The following is a 21,404-nucleotide window of genomic DNA, read 5'->3' on the forward strand; positions in this document are numbered from 1 at the left end:
ACTTTGTTTTTTAAATGTGTTCCAAATTCTCATTATGTCTATACTGCAAGTTATTCAAAGGCTTAATTACCACTAGAATTGACTGCTAATACTGCAGGGCTTCTACTTTCCCACTGGTAATTACAGCTAAGTAAGGCATACTTGCCAACTCTATTGCTTTCCCAGAATACCAGATTACCACATTCCAGGTTCGGGATGGAAATTATATCCGTTGTGGCCCTTTTCCCTAGTCCAGTATTATGGTGCTGTGGGAAAGTGGCAATTTTTTGTTTAGAGTTCAGGTAATGATACTGGAACATCCACAGTTACCCCTAGCCTAGACCAACAGTGTAGCTCTTGACAGGAAATTGTTTAGTAACATTTCTCAACTCTTTCCTTACTTATACTCTCTAGGTCAGTTCTTGTGCTACAGAAGCAGAATGGTTCCTGCTTCTAATCTAATCTGCACATGAACCACCAAGGAAAATGCAACCCAGCACCATGTAACCATGTATATGCTTTGAAATTTCCTAAGTAAACTTAAACCGTTAACATGACAGACTCACTACCACTTTGGTTTTAACATTTAGGATGAAATTCCCATTTTTAATGGTTTGTTTATCATTTGATTTATATACTGCTTTTCATTAAAATCATCTCAAAGCAGTTCACAACACAGTTAAAACAATACACAATTAAAATACAGACATTACAGCAATTAATATAAATATAAAAATAATCTCCATTTAAAGATTTATAAACCTAAATAAAACAATACTATACAAAACACAGAGCATCAGGAGTAAAAACGAATCTCATTTAAAAGTCTGGATGAAGAGCCATGTCTTTACTTGTTTTCTAAAAACTAATGGTGGAAGCTGAGGAGCAGATAGCTGAGGCACACTTTTCATCAGAGATGAAAGTTGGAGGCGTATGTTATTATATTGAAAAATTTACTTTTAGAATACGTAAAGATTAAGACTTGCCAAGCCTCAGGAGTCCACCATGTATTCCCTGAATGTGTTACTGTTCCGAATATAGTTCCTGACTGGAGTACTCTAACTTATGCAGAAGCCAAGTAAGCAGCATCCTCTGATGGCAGGCCATTCTGCTGTATCTTTGTAATGGGAGTGGTCAAAAATTCCTACCACTGAACTACCTATCCCCAGCAGTCTGGGAGAAAACAAGTCCAGAGAAATGCATGACAAATGCATGAGTTGGGCAGCTTTCTCACAACCTCACAACCCCGCAACCACTGAACTACCTATCCCCAGCAGTCTGGGAGAAAACAAGTCCAGAGAAATGCATGACAAATGCATGAGTTGGGCAGCTTTCTCAATGGGGGGTGTCAGAGTACCATGGTGCCCGAGGGTCCTCACAACCCCGCAACCAATGGCGAGGCACATGAAGGGCATGGCGTTCCTCCTTTGGGGCTTCCCTTCCTTCCCGGTGGCAAGGAAAGTAGGCTACATTCAGATCGGCACACACTTTGCGTCACCAAAGGCCCTCGGAACAAGAAGCTGCTGGCAACAACACGAGTAACAATGCAAGACCTGTAGGGAATGGGAGTAGGGAAAGAGACTTGGGAGGGGAGGGATCAATGGGAAGGTTGGAGCCATGCTGGCTCTGCACAAGGCTATTTAAATGAGAGGCAGCCAATTATGGGGGCTGATTTCTACGAACAGGGATGGAGTTCTCCCGGAGAGGGGATTGGTCAAGGATAGCAGTGCAGGAGGAGGAAACAGGGCAGTGGTAGAACATCCTCCCCTGCACTACTCTGAAGCATCTGACAATCCAAGGAGGCCAGAAGTTGAACCCATACAGAGGCTCTCATCCTTTCAGCTCTCAGCCTTCAGATGAGCAGACTGGGGCCTTGGAAGCAGGCGGGGAAAAGTGGAACATCCCTTGCTTTCAACAAGGAGTTAGTAAGTGCAGCATAGAGTTACATAAGAACATAACATAAGATCTGCCCAGCTGGATCAAGCCCAAGGCCTATCTAGTCCAGCATCCTGTTTCACACAGTGGTCCACCAGATGCCTCTGGGAAGCCCACCGGCAAGAGGGGAAGGCGTGTCCTCTCTCCTGCTGTTGCTCCCCTGCAACTGGTATTGAGGCATAGTGCCTTTGAAGCTGGAGATGGCCCATAAACACCAGACTAGTAGCCATTGATCAACCTGTCCTCCATGAATTTGTCTCAGCCTCATTTAAAGCCATCCAGGAGGGTGGCTGTCACCACATCTTGTGGCAGATAATTCCATAGATTAATTATGTACTGTGTGAACAAGTACTTCCTTTTGTCGCTTCTAAATTTCCCGGCCTTCAGTTTCATGGGATGAGCCCTGGTTCTACCATGGTGAGGGAAGGAGGAACATTTCCCTCTGTCCACTCTCTCCACTCCATGAGTAATTTTATACACCTCTATCGTGTCTCCCCATAGTCATCCATTTTCTAATCTAAAGAGTCGCAGATGCTGTAGCCTTGCCTCATAAGGAAGCTGCTACAGGCCCCTGATTATCTTGGTTGCACTTTTTTGCACCAATTCTACAATCCTTCTTAAGATATGGTGACCAGAATTGTATGCAGTACTCCAAATGTGGCCGCACAACAGATTTGTATAAGGGCATAATAATATTAGCATTCTTATGTTCAATCCCTTTCCTAATGATTCCTAGCATGGAATTTGTCTTTTTCACAGCTGCCATGCAGTTCCTCTGCATGCCTGATGTCATTGAAATAGAGGACTGGGGGTGGTTGGGCTGGAGACATGTGTCTAGGAGAGCAGAAAGGTATGGCAATGTGGGCAGCGATTTCACAGGTAGGAGGCAGAGGGAGATATGGCAGTGGGAACTGGGCAGGCACTGGTGAATCTGGAATATGGAGACAGCTCTGGCTATTCACGGTCCTTCCACGAAGCCCTCTCCAGCTTGGTGGAACCCTTTCTGCTCCTTTGTTTTCCACAGAGCGTAGGATAATGAAACAACTCAGACAACAGCTTGAAAGATGCTGGAGGAAGACTTAGGGTGAATCTGATGGAACACAGGCTAGAGCCCACTGTAGAGACTACTCCATGGCAATGGGGGCAATGAAGAATCACTTTTTCTCTGCCTCCACTGCATCTGCTCAGAGCAGATTACTGGAGCTGTTCTTTGTAGCAAAGGCATTGCTCCACACACCCCCCCCCCCAGGTAATGGGGGAGGAACCACCCACAGCCTGTTGTGATCACTTTGCATTTCACTTTGCAGATAAAGTCGCTCTCATCCATGCTGATTTGGACTCCAGGGTTTTGGCAGTTCCTGCAGATATGCCTCAGGTACCAACTGGTTCTAATGTGTTAGATTATTTTCAGTTAGTGCAGCCTGAGAATGTAGACAAGATCCTGGGCAGTGTGCAGGCAATATCATGGGCTATTGATCCTTGCCCTTCATGGTTAATAAAATCTGCCAGGGAAGGTACAGGCAGATGGTTGGAGGCTATAATCAATGCTTCATTAAGGAAGGGGCAAGATACCACCATGCCTCAAGGAGGCAATGGTAAGACCATTATTTTAAAAAGCCCTTCCTTGATCCCTCAACCTGGACAGCTATAGGCCTGTTTCTAACCTTCCCTTTTTGGGCAAGTAATAGAGAGTTTGGTGGTGTTCTGGCTGCAGAGGGTCTTGGATGATATGGATTATCTAGACCCCTTTTAGTCTGGCTTCCATTCTGGATATGGGACTGAAACTGCCTTGGTTGCTTTAGTGGATTTCCTACATTGGGTGCTTGACAGGGGGAGTGTGTCCCTATTGGTTCTGCTGGACCTCTCAGAAGCATTCAGTACCATTGACCATGACATTCTTCTGGACCACCTTCAAGTATAAAGACTGGAGGTATTGTTTTGGAGTGGCTTCGATCCTTTCTCAGGAGGAGGGTCCAGAAGGTGGTATTGGGGGACTACTGCTCAGCTCCTTGGCCATTGGTCTGTGGGGTCCCACAGGGTCTGGTTTTGTTCCCCATACTGTTTAACATCTACATGAAACTGCTAGGAGTGGTCATCCAAGGACGTGGACTGAGTTGTCAGCAATATGAAGATGACACTCAGCTCTATCTCTCCTCATCACCTGATCACAGCGGGGCAATGGATTTGAGGGCTGGAGGCAATGATGGGTTGTATGTGGTCTAATAAACTGAGATTGAATCTGGGCAAGCCAGAGGTGCTGCTTGTCATTATGAGAGCTGATCAGGATGAGGGGATTTGACCAGTTCTGGATGGGGTTGCACTCCCCTTGAAAGAGCAGGTGTGCGACTTGCGGGTATTGCTGGACCCGGCATTGTCTTTGCAAGGTCAGGTGAAGGCGGTAGCCAGGGGTGCCTTTGCACAGCTTTGGCTGGTGTGCCGGCTGCATCCCTTTCTCAAAAAGGCAGATCTGGCCAGTTACCCACACCTTAGTCACGTCACATCTGAATTAACACGCTCTACGTAGGGCTGCCCTTGAAAAATATTCAGAAGCTGCAGCTAGGATTTTATCTGGAGCTGCCCATTGGTATCATATTACACCCATTTTGAAAGAGCTACATTGGCTTCCAATTTGTTTCTGGGTCCAGTTAAAAGTGCTGGTTGTGATCTTTAAAGCTCTTAATCATTTGGGCCCTGGATACCCAAGGAATCACCTGCTCCCAAGGGTTTCTGCCTGCTTGATGAGGTCATTGGAGGGGGCGTTGCTCTACATGCTGACAATAAGGGAGGTTTGGCTGTTGTGCACATGAGACAGGGCCTTCTCAGTTATTGCCCCCAGATTTTGGAATGCTCTACTGCTGGGCATCTGCTCCTCAATCTCCATCATAGTTTTTAGAAAGCAAGTGAAATTTTGGCTTTTTACCCAGGCTTTTATATGAGTGCTGTTTTTGTTGCTGCTTCTCTGTATTTTATGGTCCTACTGTGTATGTTTTTTAAACTTTTAATTAGGTAGTATTTAATATTTTTATTGTATGACTGTTTTATATCCTTATATTGTTTTAAATGTTTTGTAAACCACCTTGAGGTTTTTTTTAATGAAAGGTGGTATAAACATTTAGCAATAGATTGTACAGATAGGATGTGGAACCCCCCCCCCCCATACAAGCTCCTTCACCAACAACAATTGCCAAATCAGTTCCATCACCCACAAGATGCATGACAAGGTTATGGGTAACCTGAGGGAAGTACAATGAAGACCAGTTAGCCCATGTAAACTACACGGCAGATTAAAACAATGGCAATCTCAGTATAATCCTTGGATGTCTACTTTCTGTACATTTACAGGCAAACAATACAGAATGCAAAGCTCTTGATTGCTTATTTTCAAAGAAAATTGCATCCATCTATTGGAACAAATATAAAGAGCCTCTTAAAGAGTCATCCTTGCCATCCCATCACAGTACATCACAGAGAGTAAACTGCAAATTCTGTTCTACATCTACTGACTACGTTGTGTTCATTTTGTCAAGCAAGTGGATGAGATGTGGCATATATTGATCTAGATGTCTCTGTATAATATTTATATCACACACATACTGGAGGTTTTTCTTCTTAGCTTCCTAACTATACCTTCATCCTCTGGCTGCCCACCATCTCCTCTCCCTTTCTCCAGTTCTCTCTGCCTGTCTATATTCTAGCAGCTTACAAGCTTGTAGACAAGGCATAATGTAGCCTAGGCAAACCCAAATCCACACATATATCATCCTCATTATCATTATAATGGTAGCCTGAAAGAGCAGTTCAGTTAAGAAAAATCTCAGGGTCTGTCCAGTTGATATGCATCTACCATAATTATACACTACAGTTTGGCAGGAGGAGATGTATAGATCACTAGAATCTTTAGGTATCCTCCAAGAGGTCAGAAGGAATAATTAAGTACCCTAAAAGTGACCTGCAAAGCTCTAGAGAGGAGAGAAATAATTTCAGTGATGGTCTTCATAATCTCAAGAGATGAAGATGCTGCTTACTCCAGATTAAGAAAGTGGCTTTATCAAAATGGGAAGAAGCAAGGAGTGTTATAGCATTAAACCAAGCTTGTGGAGAAATTTAATTAATCATATTCCTAGCTTTTTTCCTACCCTCAAAATTTCTCAGACATTTCACCTGAAAAGGAACATCTAATTAATCTCAAAATCTTAAAATAAATCAAGGTTGTACAAGCCTCTCTGAAAAGGTTTTTCTGATTCTATCAAAAACCCCTTTGGTTTCCTTGAAATTCTTCAGACATTTTACCTGAGGGGGAAAAAACCCCAAATCACTTCTGATTTCACTTTAGGCTAGATTTTGATGGCAGTTCTAGATTTTGATGGCAATTCTACATGGTCTGCTTTTATTTTATTTTGCACTACCAAAGGCAGTATCAATAAATATTCATAATTTTAACTGAATGTTAACAGAATGGGATAAATATTTCAATTGCTCTCAGAAGAACTAATCTTTTCTCTACTGCAAATATTCTTCCTTTTGTGTGACATATGGAGATGGTGTAAACAAACAGAACCTAGATCTTCTGACAAATCCATTAAAAACTTAAGACCAAAACGAGAAAGGAAAATGTTACCAGCTGTGAACATGAAATATGAGGGCATGCTAGCCAGCAGTTTGACAGGACGCAGAGGAGTACACCGCTCTTCCAGCACCAGCACTTCAGCATCAACCAAACTTTAATTGACTGCTCTAATCCTTTGAAATCCCAGTATTTCTTGAGCTTCTAGAAGCAGCAGTTAGGACATGCAGAAGACACCCTGCTATTTATAAGGCAATCAACTCAGGACAGTGCACTTTTTTGTTCACTCTCATCTTACAGCATTTCATAGGAAGATAGTGGTAGAGTAATCAACTGACGTTTTACATGATTCATTGATGGAGATCAGTTTTAATCAGTCAGGCTGAGGGTTAAGGATATACGTTGATTTTGAGGCTGTTTTGGTGAGGAATGAAAAAGAAATATTAAAAGATGGTCATTCCTTCTAACTATAAGTAGTATCTTTATTTATTAAATTCTCAGTCTTTATTAAATTTATTAACTTACACGTCCTTTAATATATGAAAAACACCTACACTGTTTTCGTAATGTGTGAAATTATTTAAATTTAATATATTAACTAAAACCCAGATGACTAATCAACTAACGATTATTTTAGCAGTTGACAGCTTTAGTCTTTTTACATAGTAGCAAAGGGGATTATGTGTGATACATATAAGATGTGAATGGGCCCAGAGTGCTTAAGTTGAATGCTTCTTGCCTCACAAGCTCATGGCTAACACAAGATTAAGAAATCTGAATGTTTTCTAAAGAGGGGCATTTTTTTAAAGGAAGGCAGAGCAATGTTCTCCTCCACTGAATTTAAAATCTCAATTGATTATTCCTCAGTAAACTCATATTTGGCCAACTCACTTGTTCTACATACACATCCCAATCCAGACATGGTCTATCCATGTGCGGAAGAAGGCTTCTGATGCATATCCCTATGTAGATAGGAAACTGTGTATGCAAACAGATGCTGTGCACATGATTCTTCCAGTCCAATCCATCAGCTGAGACGGCATGTGTACAACCATAAAAGAAAAGTTCTAAATCCCACCAATCAGCTAGTTGGAAGATGGAGCTGAGTTCACATTGTCATCACTGTCTTTGATGTGGCGGTTCTGTGTGCACTCTGTTGGATCAGAGTCGCTGGATGGTTATGGGTATAAACAACTAAATGGACCAATGTACTAGATATACATGCCAAGGATACAAATCAGTACTTTCAAAAGGTGACTGTGACTGTGCTGATAGTTATAGTTTTGAGATATAAAAAGGAATTATAGACGAAAGAGTGTGAAACAGTGCCCAAGGGTGCATCCCACAAAGCAGCGGAAACGGAGATTGGGATCCCCCTGGTTGGTACTGTGGGGCTGGACACTGTGAAGCCCCACTGCTAGTGGCAAGGACCTTTGCTTGGCTCTCAGCAAGGTGTACCTTCTGCGGATTTAGAGAGCAGGAATGATGGGTTCACAGAAAGGGTAGTTTTGGAGGGCATGTGCTGGTTTCAGATTGCCTTTCTGAACTGCATTGCCTCACCCCCCACCCCCCAAAGGGAATCTGGGTAGCTGGGACTTTTTGCTGCCTGCTATGTATTGCAACCACCTCCTCTGTATCCCCACTCCTCTGGCAGTGGATGGGGGTTTTATTTGTTAGTAAGGGGAAGTTCTGGCCGTCCTTTTGTCTAGCCCCACCCTTCCTGCTCAGTTGAATTACAGCAACCATGCCATGATTTATGTACGAACACTGCTGTGGATGAGGCTGGTTGCTGCTGTTTGGACCTCTTCTGAACAGGCAACTTGACTCCTCATTTGCCAGGTGAGGTGTTTCTTGGCTGAAGCCTGAATCTAGCTGGCTACAAACTACAACAAATGCTCTTACAATACACTGTTTATTTGGGGAGGGGTGTTCAAACCTTGCTGAGAACTTTCTCCCTGCTTCCTTCCCACATACATGCACACACAAACATACAGTAATCTGAAATAATAGTGAACTCTTATTGGCCCATTGTTTGAAAAAGTGCTGGGAAGATTTCTACAGTCCATTTCCACATGGATCCCATCCCGTGCAAGGTGACCGAGGGAAAAAAGTAGGGGGGGGTATGGGGACCTAGTTGTGTCAGTGATCATGATTCTGAGATGTGTGGCTTATTACATTGTGTAAATGGGAAGCCAATGCAACAGCTCTATTAGATTAGCCTGGAAGCTTTTCACATGGGGCTTTTAAAGCCCTTTAATTTGTATCTCCTCTGGAATGGAGGGGGTGCATTCACATATTGGCCAGATTTACCCCAAAGTCCCTACGAATTATTGGGGAGCAGTTCACACAGAATTTGTGTTTTTCACTATGCGTTATAGAGGGTAGCCTGATTTATATTCAGGGTAAAAAAAATCCACTATCTGTGTCGATGTTTGGGGACCACTTTGAGTTCACAGAAAAGCCTGCCCGAAAACTCGTGGTAAAGCCTGCTGTGTGTAAGAGTCCCTGGATTTTTGAGAGAAGATCTGTTATTTGACTCATCAATGAGAAAACACTGTGGTGGGAGGAAGGGAGGGAGGAAGTGTGTGTGTGTGTGTGTGTGTGTGTGTGCGCGCGCGCGTGTGTGTGTGGTGATGGGATACAGGAGATTATAAAAAGAAGGGAAGCATTCTCATTTGCAGAACTTGTAACTGTCAAAGAGAGTGGAAGTCAACAGCATTATATTTTGAGGGAGTTCACTGCATGCTCATCAAAAAGCACACATGAGTGATCAGCCAGAAATGTACAGGGACAGGAAAAGAAGGTGCCCCTCAACCTCCTCTCCACAAGCCAGGAGCATCATTCTTAGCACATCATATCATAGACTCTTCTGCAAAGGGCCAACTACCATTTGAACTAGAGCTAAACAGAGCAATATTTTCACCTGCTTACAAACTGTGAGCAGTTGTGGAGCTACAGTGGGTATTGAAAAGAATCACCCCCTTTGATAGACCTTAAATTCTAGTTCCCTTACATCCTGAAATGAAAACACAAAGAAAATTCCCTTCACCAGCTGTACTTATCCAATGCAACCTATAACATCCAACCTGAAAAACATCACAAGTACAGTCCAGAAAAAGTGTCAGAAACAAAAAAACATGAATTACTGGGATTGAAAAGGGATCACCCCCACCCCCAATGTCAATATTCTGTTGAACCACCTTTTGCTTTAATAACAGCCTTGAGTCTGTTGGGATACTTCTCTATCAACCTTGCACATCTAGACGGAGCAATATTTGCCCACTCCTCCATACAGAACTGTCCAAGTTCGGTCACATTGGATGGTAGGTGTTGGTGGACTGCTATCTTCAAATCTCTCCACAGATTTTCTATGGGATTTAGGACTGGGCTCTGACTGGGCCACATGCGGACGTTCACTTTTTTCTCCTTCAGCCACTGTGTGGTCAATTTTGCTGTGTGCTTTGGATCGTTGTCATGTTGAAAGGTGAATCTTCTGCCCATCCTCAACTGTCTGGCAGAGGGTAGCAGGTTTTCTTCCAGAATCTGACAGTATTTTGCCCCATCCATTTTTCCTTCTACCCTAACGAGAGCCCCAGTCCCTGAGGTAGAGAAACACCCCCACAACAGTATGCTGCCACCTCCATGCTTCACTGTAGGTATGGTGTGTTGTGGAAAAAATGTGGCTTGTTCGGGAGGGTCGCAAGGAGAAAGCCACTTCTCAAGAAAGGCCACATTAAAGCTCGTTTGAGCTTTGCCAGAAGGCACCTTGAAGATTCTGATGCCAAATGGAAAAAGGTCTTATGGTCAGATGAGACCAAGATTGAACTATTTGGCCTCAACACCAAACAGTACACCTGGCGTAAATCCAACGCAGCTCACCATCCACAACACACCATACCTACAGTGAAGCATGGAGGTGGCAGCATCCTGTTGTTGGGGTGTTTCTCTACCTCAGGGACTGGGGCTCTCGTTAGGGTAGAAGGAAAAATGGATGGGGCAAAATACTGTCAGATTCTGGAAGAAAACCTGCTACCCTCTGCCAGACAGTTGAGGATGGGCAGAAGATTCACCTTTCAACATGACAACGATCCGAAGCACACAGCAAAATTGACCACACAGTGGCTGAAGGAGAAAAAAGTGAACATCCTCATGTGGCCCAGTCAGAGCCCAGACCTAAATCCCATAGAAAATCTGTGGGGAGATTTGAAGATAGCAGTCCACCAACACCTACCATCCAATGTGACCGAACTTGAACAGTTCTGTATGGAGGAGTGGGCAAATATTGCTCTGTCTAAATGTGCAAGGTTGATAGAGAAGTATCCCAACAGACTCAAGGCTGTTATTAAAGCAAAAGGTGGTTCAACAGAATATTGACATGGGGGGGGTGATCCTTTTTCAATCTCAGTAATTCTTGTTTTTTATTTCTGACACTTTTTCTGGACTGTAATTGTGATGTTTCTCAGTTGGGTGTTATAGGTTGCATTGGATAAGTACAGCTGGTGAAGGGAATTTTCTTTGTGTTTTCATTTCAGGATGTAAGGGAACCAGAATTTAAGGTCTATCAAAGGGGGTGATTCTTTTCAATACCCACTGTATATCGCTCTCCAGGGTTTCAGACCCAGGGGTCTTTCCCAGCCCTAACTAGAGATGACAGGGATTGAACTATAGAGCAGACAAGACAGGTGCTCTCCCACTGAACTACAGCCCCCTCCCCTAAACTGTGGGTATACCCGGTTTTTAAAAGAGGGGATTTATTTATTTTTTAACCAAAAGGTGAGAAATGGCTTTATATTTCCTATGGCTACTAGTTCTTATCCATTTTGTTTCTATAATTGTCACCCTCCATATGTGATCAAATTCCAATAGAATTTCTTCCACTGAGAATTAACTGATAAATTCACTTTCGAAAGAGGTGCCTTTATTGTATCATATGTGCATTTATAGGAATGATACCAGAATAGCCAAATGGTGGCTCTGGGAAGCCACAAATGACTCACAAGCAGTGAGCTCACTAGATAACTTTTGTGGCAGTCATGGGATCAGTTGGGGATTATTAGCAGTGGTGGGGAATCAGCTAGAGCTGATGGACAGAGCAAGAAAATAGTTTCACAAGAGGCTGTTGGAGAATGACATACTTCTCTTAGACTATGAAGTACCCCTGTGCAATATGAGATTATGTCAATTAAGAATATTTTCTGAGATACCAGCTTCAATTTAAAGGAGAATTGCCCATTATTAGGCATGCCAATTAAATGGAATTTATTGTACCAGTTTAGTATGCCATCCAATGCTTTTTTTAAAAAAGAGGCTACCTAAGGGCACCCCATTGAATACTTATCAAGGCTTTGGGGTTTTAATTTTGTGTGTATGCTTATGCATGTGTGTGGGGAAGAGAAACAAATCCAGTATAATATGTTTCTCTTCATCCTTTGAAATCAACACAGAAGGCCTTGCTCTGTATCACTCCATTTATTGAAGTGAAATAATCAAGTAGAGAATGGAGTAAGTCTCTCTTCATGGGGGCCCTACTCTCTCCAATTCCATGCCCAGGAAGGTCCACCTGGCAACCTCTTTGCATACTTTCTGCCAACACATGAAATAATTTTCTCTAACGGCCTTCCACAATGCTTTAACTATTACAGTTCTGCTGGTGCTTTTTAATTTTACTTATGTCAAGGCAATTTTAAGCCTTTTTTGTGGGGAGTGAATTCTGTTTTAAGTGGAAAATACACTGTTTCTTTTAAAATGCAGTGTTTACTTTAAGCAACCACCTAATGGTGCAGTGGGAAATGACTTGCCTAGCAAGCATGAGGTTGCTGGTTCGAATCCCCACTGGTACATATATTGGGCAGCAGCAATATAGGAAGATGCTGAAAGGCATAATCTCATATGGCAATGGTAAACCCCTCCTGCATTCTACCAAATACAACCACAGGACTCTGTGGGCGCCAGAAGTTGACACCGACTCCATGGCACACTTTACCTTTACTTTTACTTTAAGCACAATATTTTTACTTGGCGGGGGGGGGGGGATTGTGCCCTGCATGCATCATGACTCTGGATTATAAATGCTGTAGAGGCAGTTTGGAAACTGAGCCTCCACACTGTTAGTGAGAATGACAACAAATATTTATAATAGTATTTATTTAGTTAATTTATTTTATTCAATTTATATACTGCCCTTACAAAAATGGTTCAGGGTAGTTTATATTAAAATTATTATTATTATTATTATTATTATTAAATCAAAATAAGAAAATGTTTAAACCAGATTAAAATTAAACTAGATATCATTAAAAAACCAGGCTAAAAAGATGGGTCTTTAATGCTCTTCTGTAGGCCTCCAAGAAAGATAATCCTTTTATATCCACAGGGAGTCTGTTCCATAACGCAGGGGTGACAACTGAGAAGGCTCGATTCCAGGTGACACCAGATGAACTGGTGGCATCCAACGAAGGACTGCCTAAGGAAAAGAGGCACCTTTTAATGAGGCGATTCTTTTTATTTAGCAGGGGGAGAGTAACTGGCCCTATCCACCCCCAGCACAGTACCCCCAGTGACTGTTGCTGGTGGCTATCTTATGGTTTTTTTAAGATTGTGAGCCCTTTGAAGACAGGGATCCATGTTATTTATTATTTCTCTGTGTAAACCTCCCTGAGCCATTTTTGGAAGGGCAGTATAGAAATCGAATTATTATTATTTCTTGTTTACACAGTCAGACAGGTGTTATTGACTGGTTTGTTTTATCCAGACATCGAGTCCTTCCCAAGGACCTGGGATGGCTGAATTTTATTGTCAATTGTTATAGATATCGTTGCAGAATATAGGCTGTTCCCAGTAAAGTTGCTTTTTGTAATTTGGCTGATGGTGATTTCTGTGACCCCTATGGTGTTGAGGTGCTCTTCAAGGTCTTTTGGAACTGCACCCAGGCGCCAATTATTTATTTATTATTATTATTATTAATCACCATCTTAATAAGCAGTGGGGATCTTGGAGAGAAAGGCACTCTCTCAGGTAACTCTAGGTTACCTGAGGTGCTCTCTTAGGTAACTCTGCAGGGGTCAGATGTGACTGTGAGATCAACCTTAACCAGGAAGTGTTCCATCCATGACAATGGGGAAACTACTGGAGACTCCACCCATGGAACACCCCCCTGATCTGAGCAAAACACAAAATCCAGCATGTGACCAGCAACATTTAGTTTTTAGAAGGCGTGTTAAATCTTGGCTTTTTACCCAGGCTTTTATATAATTGTCTTTGCTGCTGCTTTTTATGCTTGTGTTTTAAATTTTTTAATCAGACTTGTTTTATATTTTTAGGTTAATATTTTAATTATCATTTTTATAATCTTGATTTTAAAATTTTGTGTAAACCGCTTTGGGATTATTTTAATGAAAGGCGGTATATAAATTTAACAATAAATAAATAAATAAATAAATAAATTTAACAATAAATAAATAAAAACATGCGTAGGTCCTAGGACTAATTGGGATAGGCCCATAATTGTCATGGTTGCTATGAACTCTTGAGCAGCACCAGACAAGCCAGTCCAAAAATGGCACTCAGTGTTTATGTAGCACTCCTCCCCCACCACCAAGTGCCCACCAAGCACTTAATAAATTATCTTCAAACCCCCCACAACAAACCGCATAAGCCACCCTCTTACAAATCTTGGGTTAAGGCTCTGAGAGGGAGGGGGGATTAGCCAAAGCTACTCAATGAATTCAAAGCTGAGTTAAGCACAAGAGACTTCTAGTTCATAGCTCATGCTTTTAACCACAACAGTACACCACTACGTGGAACTTCATTGAAACTGGGGGACATCATGGGAATTCTTAGAAGATTTGAAAGGGCAGTCCACAGAACACGAGGCTAGCCTAGGTCACATTCCTCTCCCAATGAAAAAGTATTAGTTTGTCTATTCTATCAAGTCAGTTGAATAAGGGTTGATATTAGGCATTTTTTTTGCTGGAGGTTCACTTCAGTTACTGCAGCTATGAGACATGTAGAGACAACTTGCCAACGATTATGGTAGAAGGGGGAAAAAATCAAGCCATTCTGTATTTTGGAATCAAATCAGAATGTCTAATCAATCCAAGGTGTCCTGTCAACTTACATTATCTGTTTGTCCATCTGTTTACTCTGTCTGTCTCTCCACAGTTCTTTTTTTATGTCTGGGAAATACAGCTATCAAATCCCACATTTCCTTCTGGAAGGAATCTCTAACAGATTGTCCTTCCTCAGTATATTTTGATGATATGGTAACTTATGGCTTATAAATTAAAGAAATCTGAAGAAACCTCTAAGAAGCACAGCGGATCATGAGAGAAGGGAAATAAGAGATTGTTATAGTTTTACACAGCACAGAACTGAGGCTTGCTTAAAACACAAGACCTGTGGACATATGCTTGAACATGGAGGTCTCAGGATAAACATTAATACTGTAAAATATGTTGTGCTTCTAGAGTATTTCCAGACAATCCATATTGTCAGTCACTGGTTGATTTGCACCAGAAACACACAGGCCATACCACCAATGGATTCATCACTCCTTGTTCTGTCCAGGTATTACTTTCACTGTGCTTGGTATGAGGTAATGTGGCAGGGTGGAGTGGTGGTGGAGTGAGTGAGAGAGAAGGGCAGCACTAAAAAACCAAATGAGCAAAGGGAAAGGAAGGCCTCAATCTAGTGTTTGAAAGTAGCATTTTATTATGGGAAACTTGCTCAGTGCATTTCAAGCAATCGTCTTGCTCAAGGACAAAGGGTCTTCATATGTTGTATTGTGATATACACAGTCAAATGACTCTTTCAAGAAAAAACTCACTCAGGTATATTTCTGAATTGTTTTAACTGGTGTACCAGAACAGGGCACATGCACACTGGTGGTGAAAGGATGCTGAACTGGCCTGAGGGTGCAGGCACTCTGGTGCTGGATTCTCTGCAATGCCATTCTTTGAAAAGTTGTCATGCAAGGGATATTGATGGATGGAAGAATCAATTGCAGGAGAGAGCAAACTGGTGCAGAAAAGGTTTTTCAGGAGAAAGCCCACTTGTATCACATTGACAAGGGAAAAGTTACCCAGTCTTGATTTTACTCAAATTCTTTGATCACATGTAGAAATAAGGACAGAAGTGAGAAGCACTGTTTCCATTTAGCTATTTGTGGCTGTAGATCTTGGAAAAGATTATCTTAAGTGCCTTTGGCACGCAAAAGTGCTCTATATCCCTTATCTCATTCACCTTCATAGCAATTCTCTTTTCTTAGATGCTCTTTAAAGTAAAAGCAAGCTTTACGATGATTTTTTGTTTTCAGTTCATGCAGTTGTCTTTCTATGGTTGGCAGCCTGGATTAGAGTGCAGATTTCCAAAGCTCACCTTCCAATCTGAATTCCCACCTTTACCTCTGGCTGCTACTTCAAAGATGCTCTGGTGTAATTGTAGCATTTATTGCCAACATATCTGCAACTATCACTGCAGATACAGTGAGTAGCTCAATTCATGGTGGCATCCTAGATTCAAGTGACACCACTGAGTGACTAATGAGTCCAACACAATCTATAATACTTTCAAGGCCTGAAAGATTTCGCATCAATCAATAACACGACTTGGATCCCCCTCCTCAGTCAATGGAAATACTGAAGAAAAGGTTCCCATATTCCAAATACTATTACAGGCAACTGCAAAGCAAATGCTTTCCACATCTAGCTCCAATATTACAGCAATGCCATTTCATGAACAAATGTACTGTATTCACAGTTGCCTCAAGTTTAAAAAAAAACAAATACAGAAGAAACTCACAAATTTCATAAATAAATAATGTTCTATTGTGACCGATCATGAAAATTCACAGCAAGTAATGTACCTGTAAGGTAAAAGTACAAGGATCTAAAATGTAGGGTAGAATCAACTAAAATAACCCCTACCAAATCAAACACAACTGAGCCCAAATTGCTTCAAGAAGATACCCAGCCTCTGGCAGTGTCCATGGTGATACTGCAAGCCCCTTAGGAACTGCATTAAGGAACAGAATATCTCTGTTCAATGCCTTTGTGACATTAGCAGCCAGTGGACCAATTGTGTCCCAGTTGCTCATCTGCATGTTGGAAAATACCAAATCCACCCAGGCTTTTAATTATACTTACAGGTTTTTTTAGTTTAACATGGTGTTAGTCTCTTGACACACGGAGGTCATTGCCACCAGTAGCACTACCTCCTCCTCCATCTTTGCCAGCTGACCTTAGAAAGCCTGGTCCACCTACATCATCTGATCTTTGGAAACCTTCATTCTTTCCTGAACAATGAAAACCAACTAACTCTATGTCTCCATTTGCCTTTTAAATAGTCTGCTCACTGCTTCCAAGTTGAGAAGCCCAACACAGGGAGGAATTTGACAGCTTGTTCTCTTGAAATGGGGGGTGGCAGGAGGGAGGTAGCCCTCCAAGGGGGACCCATTGTTTCTGTGGTTCCCCCAAGTGATGCCTCTCCCCCCACCCTCACCCCCAATTTCAAGAAAGCAAGCTGTCAAAATCTGCCCTCTGATTATTTGAGAGCTGCCTGAAAGCCACCGAGTCAGCAAAAGGGGGAATTTGACAGCTTGCTTTCTTGAAATGGGAGGTGGTGGGAGGGGTCACCCTTGAGGGGGCCCCACAGTTTCTGTGGGGCCCCCCCAGCCAGTTTCCCTCTTCCTACCACCCTCCATTTCCTGGAAGTAAACTGTCAAAATTGCCATTCTGCCAAGTTGGAGCTGATTTTTAAATGGTCTGCTCCAGTTTCTCAGCTGGGAAGCGGTGATGAACAGGGCATTTGAAAATTAAAGAGCCACCTTCCCACCCCCCAACTCTCAGCTGAGGAGCAACTTCTTTGGGGATTTAAAAGTAATAATCTTTTCCCAAACAGAATATTGGAAAATTGTTGGATTTCTGATCTGATCTGACTGACCCGAAGATTTTGATGGGGTCATGTTGGCTCTCCCAATAATTTTCTTGTCGGGTCAGATCGGGTTGGATCAGATCTGATAATTTTCAATATGCACAGGCCTACATGATGCTGTATGATGCTATGCATATTTACTCAGAAGTAAATCCAAAGTAGGACTCTCCAGAAGTGTTCTGTAAAGGCCTTTAGCTGGGAATTATGGGAGTTGTAGTCAACAACATCTGGGAATCCCTCTTACAGGGAGCACTGCTCTCTAGTAAATATACACAAGATTTCAGCCTTAAGGCTTTATGAATTAAAACTATACTATTTTCAAAATAGCAACCTCCTGGCATACCATTCTTTGTTGTAAGCTCCTTTTAAAAAATCACTTAAATAATGTGCCTAAATAAAGAAGCTTCATGTATGCTTCTTCCAGCGAGAGGGAAATTCATACACTATTTTAAGGCTCTGACTAACATCTTTCAACAAAGTTTAGCGGCTCCAGTTTTTGCAAATGCATTCAATTTTATCTGGAAACTTTTTGACATTAGAAATGGTAGAGCTGTAGTTTCTCATTATGTTTGCTGCCAGAATCTTTGCTGAGCTGAGCTGCTCAGCTAAAGACCTTATATAGCTAATTACTACCACATGCCTCCTATCCCAAGCAATGGGAAACTTATTGGTTCTGACAGCCCATTCTCTCAATGCTGAATTCCAAAGGAAAACTCAAATGTTTGGCCAAACATAACATTTCATCAATCTTGTTCTACTGACTGCAAAACCAATATCAAACATAGGATGCTAATGGTTTTTTACTGTGCCGTTCCCAGGCTTATGGGCTCTGATGAAAGACGTACGTGAGCAAAGGGCTTCTCCAAAGTACTTAGAAATTAGCTTTTTGAACCAGGAAACAATGCATAAAGTTAAACTGAACAGTCTGTGTGCTGGTGACAGAGTTCAGCTTCAGTCAACAAAATATACAGGCAGATAGAGACAGATGGATTGCGATAAACAAAGAGCATATTAAAGAAAGAAAGCAAAAGCCCCCAGAGATACAATAAAATTAAGCAAGCCTCAAAGCTAGCAAGAAGCCTGTGAGTTAGCCATCAAGGTCATCAGGATGTGGGAATTTTAACATGAGGTCTAAGTTTAGAGACAACAGAGCAATGCTGGGTACCAGTGACAAAATATCTGATCTTGGGGACTAGCTTCTTAAAAATATTGCTTCATGGGACAAAATCTCTATGGTGTAGCTCTCTGATTCTGTTACTTCAAAGTACTTTGTTCAAGGTGTATTCAACTAAGACTCTTCTCTAAGGGCTTGAACTTGATTGAAAGTAAAGTCAGCATTAATCCTTCACTAACATATAAGGAGACTTGACTGAACGTGTAATAACTTGAATTAATCTTACATTCAGCCCTGTAAAAACAGAGCTGAAATACAAATGTGTAATATAAAAGAAATAGTCCAGAAAAATTCAGTTAAGCAAGTCCTATTGAAATCAATGGCGCTGAGGGTCAATCTACGTATTATATTAATCACATCACAAGTGCTGATGTGCTTGGCCTTTGCTTTTTGTTTTCCTTTTAAACAGGATTCAGAGAAGAAAGGTGATCCAGACTGGGACAATAGCACTGGAAGAGAGGCGCTTTAAGCTCTAACTCCTGTCAAGTTCTTGATCAAGATCATCCCCCATCCTGAAGGCTGGGATTGTAAGCCCTTTTGGCACAGGGCATCATCTTCTGTTTTCTTTCCTATGTAAGTCACCAACTCTTAAAGCAGTATATAAATCAATAATAAAAACAGCAGCCCCCAAAGCAAAGTACCACTGATTTCATTGGAGCTTTCCTTCTGGGGCAAACAGCACCTGCAGGGAGGGGGACCCATGATCAGGAATAATATAGTGGAGCAAAAAGCTACCCACAACACATCTTCACATTGTGGTTCCAATCTGGATTGGAACAGGTGTCTATGGCACCTGTTCCAGAAAAACAAAACAAAACCAAGTACATCACCCATGATGATGCAATTACCATAACATGTAACTTGGCCCTTAGAAGCAACTAAAGTAAGCCTATTGCTTCCTGTAGGATTAAGAACTATTCTTCACATTACATAAAATGAGGTGGTAGAATTCTGGATAGTAGGGCTGACCTATTTTTGAATACTTCCCATGAAAAATAGCAACCATCAAGCAGTAAATTATGTAATCATAGAAAATGTCCACATGCATTCAGGTTTTCCCCCTTCTTTAGTGTGGTGGAGCATTCAAAATTATAGTCTTTGACTAGCAATGACCAGTAATCTCATGTGGTTCAAATCAAGAACGTTATCACACTCTCTACCATCTCATTTTACATAATGTATAGACTGACCCTTTCCCACAACTGAATTCTGCTGGATTGTGCCCAATAGTCTTTAAATGCTGTCAAGGATATTTTGAATTCCAAAACTAGAATTCAGGTTCAGTGTAGCAGAGCATGACCTTCCATGCTCAAAATGGTCTGGATCTGCATCAAAATTTCAATGCCAACATTTGAACGTTGTTTAATAGGATTAATCTTTATGAAATACTCCTTTTATGGCATCTGGATTTGAGGATTGTGAAGTGAGTTGGGTTTCATCACATTATCTCCCTCCTCCTACTGCTGAAAACTATTATGGCACTATTTAAATAAAATGCAGGGTGCCCACAGAAGTACTGTTAACAATTCTAGGAAGGAGCAGATCAGGGGAACAATACTGGAAAGTCAGGCACAATGCAAGGAAAAACTAGTTTGGAATGGGCTGGGATAAGATTACAGGTCTTTTGGAACTTGTCAGTCTTGAAGGCAAAGAGAGATGGATCCAATACCATCATAATCACATTAAAAGTGCATGGACAGGCTTCAAAAGACACAAAATTAAAATCGTGACTCATTAATTGAGGGAAGAGGCAACAACATTCATTCATTAATAAGCAATGGGGCAGAACATTTGCTTTTCTATGGTCTGTGAAATGGCAAACAGGAGTTTTAACTTTTGTACATTGACCAGTGAATGAGGTGTGGGATTAGTTGCCAAGCTCTTGCCATCTTTTTCTGTGGAATGATAGAACACAGACTAAACACAAAAGGAGATGAGAGGACTGAGTGAAGGTATGGTGGGTACAAATGGGAATGTTAAGGCACTAAACAGACTTTCTGAGGGAAAACCTCAGCAAGTGTAATATGGAGTTTTGTGCCAGGTAACCGGATCCTGTTAATAGTATGATCAAGGTAATCGACAGTTCTTAAATTTGCACTTAGTGCAAATAATTTCTGAAATTTTATACTGTGGCTGCCCATATCATTATAGATAACTGTTGCTGCCAGCCAACAAAAGGATTAATTCTGGAGGATGTTTGCAATGAAGTGATGTATATATTTTTTCACTATTTATAGTTAACATGAGTTCTGCTTTGGTAAGAGAGGCAGGGCATAGCCTGTTCTGACAGTGCTGGGCTGAACTCCTCACAAATCTTCAGGAACTCCAAATGTTGTCAAGGAAGGTCATATAAAATGACAAGACAAAATAAACATTATATTGTCAAGAGAAGATCAAATCAGGAAAGGGCTGCTTCTGGCAGTACTTTGAACATGGATGATCTCAACAGCAGTCACTTGAGAGCAACTAGATGCGTGTCAACATTACTAATGAAACACCGAATCAGGAGAAAAATGGAAGCTGATTTGTGGATTGCCCTGGATTGACACACATCTCTCTGTTGCCCAACACAGACACTGACTCAAGGCGGACTCACACTTAACAGTAGTCCCTACACTCATGCCCTGGAAGTGTGCAGGGTCCATCCCAGGCTCAGGGCCAGCCAGAGCTTACACGGTAGTGCCATTTGTGAGAGCCGGCACCTCCACTTGGGAGCTGTAGATGCAATCACTTAAACCCTTTTTAGGCATGATGTAAATGAATGGGCTGTATATGATTACAGAGCCAAGAGAAATGCACTGGCAAGTCCTGCCTCCTGAATTC

The 21,404-nt window shown here is 41.8% G+C and overlaps 1 protein-coding gene and 1 long non-coding RNA gene across 17 annotated transcripts in view; one reads left to right on the top strand and one right to left on the bottom strand.

Annotated features, from left to right (window-relative positions):
- LOC128348854 (uncharacterized) overlaps positions 1–19,205 on the top strand; it is a 28,524-nt gene extending 9,319 nt beyond the window's left edge. Inside the window, exon 3 of the long non-coding RNA XR_008318387.1 lies at positions 18,991–19,205. This is a non-coding gene — a long non-coding RNA (uncharacterized LOC128348854). The remainder of the gene's footprint in view (positions 1–18,990) is intronic.
- KCNMA1 (potassium calcium-activated channel subfamily M alpha 1) overlaps positions 1–21,404 on the bottom strand; it is an 829,029-nt gene that overhangs the window by 278,628 nt on the left and 528,997 nt on the right. The gene's annotated exons all lie outside the window — the stretch shown is intronic.

Source organism: Hemicordylus capensis, chromosome 3 (assembly GCF_027244095.1).
Source record: "Hemicordylus capensis ecotype Gifberg chromosome 3, rHemCap1.1.pri, whole genome shotgun sequence".
NCBI lineage: Eukaryota > Metazoa > Chordata > Lepidosauria > Squamata > Cordylidae > Hemicordylus > Hemicordylus capensis.